Source organism: Lathyrus oleraceus, chromosome 7 (assembly GCF_024323335.1).
Source record: "Lathyrus oleraceus cultivar Zhongwan6 chromosome 7, CAAS_Psat_ZW6_1.0, whole genome shotgun sequence".
Classification (NCBI taxonomy): domain Eukaryota; kingdom Viridiplantae; phylum Streptophyta; class Magnoliopsida; order Fabales; family Fabaceae; genus Lathyrus; species Lathyrus oleraceus.
In genome coordinates this window covers 203,057,752-203,063,908 of record NC_066585.1, presented here as the reverse complement: position 1 = coordinate 203,063,908, position 6,157 = coordinate 203,057,752, and positions in this window count along the sequence as shown.

Sequence of the window (6,157 nt, the reverse complement as noted above, 5' to 3'; positions counted from 1 at the left end):
TAATGTGCAAGATGATTACATCACATCTACACGTCCAATTCCATTCCAAATGAATTCAGCTTGGGCCTCACATGCGCCTGTACAGGCCCATGCATCAAAGTTCAAATTGCCATGCACACGAGGGAATCGTGAACTCAGCCACATCCAGCTATAAATAAACACCTCATGAGCTTCATTTCACAACCTTTTGGAGACCTGAAACGCTGCAGCACTGAAATCCCAACCAATACCAAAGGAATTTTCCAAATTTTTTTCTCATTTTCAAGCTTGAAATTCAACATCATTAGTTGATTTTCAAAGCTCAATTCCTTAGCCTATCATCTCCATTACATCTCCAGAGCAAAAAGGAATCAAGATCTTGAAGAATTCGTGGCCTTAAGAGCTCCAATTCAGAGGTAGAACTTCAAACTTTTTGGATCTAGATCTTGCAATTCAATGTAGTATTCTCTTGTTTGTGTGGTTTTCTGAAGTCCTCACACTTGAGGCAAGCCAATGGTGGTTTCAATTTTCCATTTCGTGCACTTTCAGTTTGAACATCATGATCTTCCACTTCACATTTCTCTCAAAATAGGAAAAGTGAGGAAGATCCATGGATACAGTGGTGATGTACATCACACAAGCTTCAATTTGATGTCCTTGTTTTTCATTTTTGTTATAAAAAAATTCTCTGCAACTGGTGGCCGAAGATTGTTGGATCACCGGAGAAGATGGTGGTTTCCACCACCATCACCACGTGTATGCACTCATGACCCTTGGATCGTGTTTCCACGTTATAATCCTGACCTTCCATTGTGTTTATCTTTTTTAAATCACTTTGCCACGCGTTTGACTTGGTCACACCATGTGCCCTCACATCTGGACCGCTTCTCCTTGCCACGTCAATTAATGAGCCTGATCCAATGGCTGCGCAATTTTCAGTTATTTATATTTTCTTTTATTTTTAGTTAATTCCTTTTATTTTCAAAAATTCATAGAAAATTTATTTGAAGTCACAAAAATATGAGACCAATTCCAAAAAATTTCTTGAAAAATCTAGTTTCATATTTTGATTCTTAATTAAATTTTGACTTCATTTAATATTTTTTGTGAATTATTTGGTTTTTAATAGTTTTAATTCATTTTAAAATACTTTCTAATATTTGAAAAATCCAAAAATATTTTCCTAGCATATATGGATCATGATAAGTCAATGAAAAATAGTGTCATCAATTTCTTATTTGATTTGATATTTATTTGAGATTTTAATCCATTTTGTGCTATTTTTAATTGTTTTTAAATACTTTCTGGTTTCAAAAATTATTGAGAAAATTAGTCAAAGCTTGTTTGACCATGTTAGACCTATGAGAATTTAATTGGACTTGTTGAAGTTGATTTAAATTGAATTTGAGGTTTGATCTTATTTGTTTATTTTATATTTGCATTTTATTTTAATTCAAAAATACCAAAACAATTATGGTTGACTTGTTGACTTGTAATTTTCATCTCTTTTCTGTTTGGCATTGATTGATGATGACTTGGTTCACATTTGATCAATTGAATTTGACATTTGTCTCTCTTTTCCCCCCCTTTCATCTTCATCTCATTCTTTTCATTAATGGCCAATGAGTTAATGTCTTATGGTTGGTCTTAACAAATGAGAGGTTTAACCTTCTTTAATCTAAACCAAACTCAACTTGATCCATGATCAAGTGAGTTGTTTTGTGTCCAAGATAGGTTGCTTCTTGGTCAAGCAAATAACCTAAAGTCCATACAAGGTCATTCCCCTTTTGTTTTGGCATGGCAAGTTTGTGGAGCTTGGCTTACTAGTCATGATCTCTAACTTGTGTTTATTTGCCTATATTTTTATTGACTGACCTCAGATAGGTGTGACTACTACATTAGTCCACTTACGATTGCTTAACATAGCTCTACATTGTCTTATGACAAACTAACATAACTTCACTAATTACTAACTTTAATTTGAGCATTTAATTTCTCGCCCCTTTATTCTTAATGTCATTTATTTCTTGCTTATTTATTCATATTGCTTTTTATTTTTGCTCACTTGAGCACATATTTTATGTTTATGTCATTTTTCTTTGGCTCATTTGAGCTCATTATTGTGTGTATATATATATATATATATATATATATATATATATATATATATATATATATATATATATATATATATATATATATATATATATATATATATATATATATATATATATATATATATATATTGTTGTCTTGTGTGTTTTTGTGTGAACCAAATGCAAAAGGAGAAAGGACTTAGAATTAGGACCTACCTATGCTTAAAGGAGTTCAAGAGCAACTAGGCCTCATGCCTTTAGAATGCTAAATTTGTTAAAGAGCAACTAGGCCTCATGCCTTTAGAATGCTAAAAATCCAAAATTTATCTCAAAGGACTTTCCATCCAAACTTATTCTTTGTCTATTCCTGTTATTGTGTTTGTGAACTTTTTGATGTTTGCTCTTGTGTGATAGGGATCCTACCTTGAGATTGTGAAAGAGGACCATTGTCATGAGTAGCCAATCTAAGAGAGAGAAGCCAAATGGAGATCCTAGGAGCTTGAATCCAAATTGTGTGATTGCTTGTGTGTGTGTTAAGTCCAGAGGAAAGGAGCATCTTGAGTCATTTTTATGATCTCAAGAAAAGGAACTCCAAGGGTTTATCTTTTATATCTTATCTTTGTATGCTTTAGGACCTGCCCTTCTCTTCTTCTCCTCACTCTAACCCAAGCGAAAATCTTTTTTTTCAAACTTTGACTTTGTTTCAAATTAGAAACCTAGGCCTTAAGCCTCTGACTTTTCAAAACCATTTTCATAAATACTCATTGTGAATAAACTTTAATTCAACTTTGACTTCATTTTGTAAATAAATCTAACTTGTAAATATAACTCACTTCAAGTTGTTTTGTGGTTCTAATGACCACTTGTTAAAACCTTTTTCATAAACATTAGTCATATGTTTGAGTTATCATAGTGGTTGATGTAAATCTCACCTCATCCTTAGTGATTGGATTATAAGTCTTCCATACTTATTATAGGGTTAACCCCTCACTAGTATGTTGAAGCCTTCCTCACATGGTGGATTGTTGGTTTAGGTTGAGTTTTCTCCCTTTGATAACAAAAGACCTTGAGGCTTTTGATCAAATCAATTCACCAATCTTTGAGATTTTTACCCCGAACTACGAGGTTTTGATCCTCCTTTGTGATGGTACGTAGGAAATGGGTTCATCCATTCAAACGATAAAAGTTGTAAATATAATCTATTCTCTTCTCATCCCCCCAATCTTTTGTACAAATCTTTTCATAAATTCCAACCTACAACACATATTTGCAAAAAGGGTTCCCTTAGAGTACTAAGGATGTTTTGGGTGCGTAAAACCTTCCCATTTCATAACCAACCCCCTTACCTAGATCTCTGACATTTTTATTAGTTTTTTATTTGAAAAACTTCTTACTTGGCTTTTGTTCGCTTTTTAGCACAAATAAAAGTGCGGTGGCGACTCGAATTGTATGTTTACTTTTGGTTTAGTCAATAAACCTAAAGGTAACGAAAACCCCGCTACATAAGCGACTCACAACTAGTGCTTGCTCCCCACAAACTATCACTGGCTTCCCGTTCTTCATAAATTTAAGCTTCTGATGCATAGTGGAAGTGACTGCTTCGACTTCAAGAATCCAAGGACGACCTAATAAACAACTATAAGCAGCTTCTATGTCCATCACCTGGAATGTTATCTGGAAAGTATGAGGTCCGATGGTCATAGAAAGGTCGACTTCTCCAATGACTGTTTTTCTATAACCATCAAAAGCTTTGACAATAATCTCGCTACTCTTTATATGAGCACCTTGAAAAGAAAGTCTGGAAAGTGTCAACTTCGGCATGACATTGAGAGATGAGCATGTATCCACTAACACATTTGATAAAGAGTCATTCATACAGTTGATTAAGATATTTAGTTCCATGTTATGATTTCTTCCTTCTTTGGAGAGCTCTTCATTACTGAAACTCAAGTTGTTGCAGGACGTGATGTTAGCGACGATACCATCAAACTATCCGACTGTCACATCATGGTCTACATAGACTTGTTCTAAGAATTTCTGCAAAGCTTCAAGGTGAGCCCTAGAGTTCATCAACAAAGATAACACAGATATCTTGGAAGGTGTATGCAGTAATTATTTCACCATATTGTATTCACTTTTATTGATGATCTTCAACACCTCATCATCATCAGTTTTCGGATTCATGCTGTCATATTGGCCAACCGGTTCAAAAGGGATCTCAACATGAGCCTACTTTCATGTTGTGACATCCTCAGTCCTTTTTGCAAATATACGCCCACTCCTTGTGACCCTGCTTACATCAGCAACGTTAACAATGGAGGGTAGAGGAACCTCATTTCCATTCTCAGTAATTATAGCATTGTACTTGTAAAGTACGTCTTTATCAGATTGGTAGGGAACTGGGTACGATAAGTTAATCACCAGAGGAGTCACACAAGTCTTCCGACTGTCATAAGTAATATGTATAGGCTCGGAGTCGTTGAAATGAGGAACTATGACATTTACTTCGTTGTCATTATTGACCATATTAAGCTGATTATAATCTCTGTCTTGGTAGGCTACAATATAAGGTTCATTTGATCCTGGAGATCCATTACAACAGTTAGGCATCTTTGAGAGTTCCTGGAACAAACCTTGCAATATGCATAGTTATGTGGAGGCATAAAACCATTCTTGTTATATCTGGCATGTTTCTTTACTAAGTTCTCGCCCATCAACCGTACATCATAGATCCAGAAACTTCCCGAGCAACCATATACGATGTTAACTGAGGCTAAACCAATTTGCGGTTGAGGATTATCTTGAACATTGGGGTTTATATCCTTAAATGAAAGGATACCACTCTTGATGAGCCTATGAACATCTGACTTTAGACCAAAATAGTTTTCAATGTTATATCATGGTGCCCCTTAATGGTAAGCACAAAATTGATATGCCTTGTACCAATAGGGAAGGTCCATTGGCACGGGTGGTGGAGACCTTGTCTGGACATGATTTTTAGCTAACAGTGCAGGAAACAATTTTGCATAGGACATTGGGATAAGATCAAACTGTGGCCTGTTTTGAATACGATTTTGATTATTGAATTGAGAGCGAGCCTGTTGTGGAGTCTGTTAATGTTATTGATTTGATGGTTGTTACTGAACATATTGTTGTTGTTGATGTTGTTGAGGATACTATTGTTGATGTTGATGCAAGAACTGTGGCTGATAAGTTGGAGCTACCATTGGTGGACTAATGATTGGTGAAACAGTTGCAACATGTTAATACTTTATTCTTTGTCTTCCATATGAAACGACACTAACATCCAATTCTTTCTTCTTGGAGAAATTATTGACGAATTTATTAACATGATAGAAGTGCCACCTTCCTTAGTCAAACGTCCCTCTCGGACTGCTTCCTCAAGTCGCATGCCCATGTTTACCATCTCCATGAAATCACTGGGTGCACTAGCGATCATGAGGTCATAGTAGAATGAACTCAGAGTTTTCAAAAAGATTTTAGTCATCTTTTTCTCTTCAAGTGGGGGGCAAAATCTGTGCAGCAATTTCACATCACCTTTGAGCATATTCCTTGAAACTCTCTTTATCTTTCTGAGATATGGCTTGAAGTTGATATTTATCCGAAGCCATATCTATATTATATTTGTATTGGCGACAAAAGCTTCACCAAGGTCGTTGAAAGTACGGATCTTCGCGATGTCCAAGCCCATGTACAACTTAAGAACGACACCAGTTAAATTGTCTTGAAAGAAGTGGATCAGAAGCTGATGGTTGTTAGTCTAAGTGGACATATTCCTAGCATACATCACCAAATGACTTTTAGGACATGAATTTCCTTTGTATTTCTCAAATTATGGTACTTTGAATTTAGGCGGAATTTGAACCTTAGGAACCAAGCAGAGTTCGGAAGCGGTCTTGCCAAAAAGATCCTTACCTCGAAGAGCATTAATTTCCTTTTGTATTTCTAAGAACTGATCTTGAAATTTCTCTAACCTTTCATCTACTCCCACAACTTTGCTTAGAGCAATGTGATAAATATTTTCTTCATTATAAGGAGTCGTATGCACCACATGAGGAAGT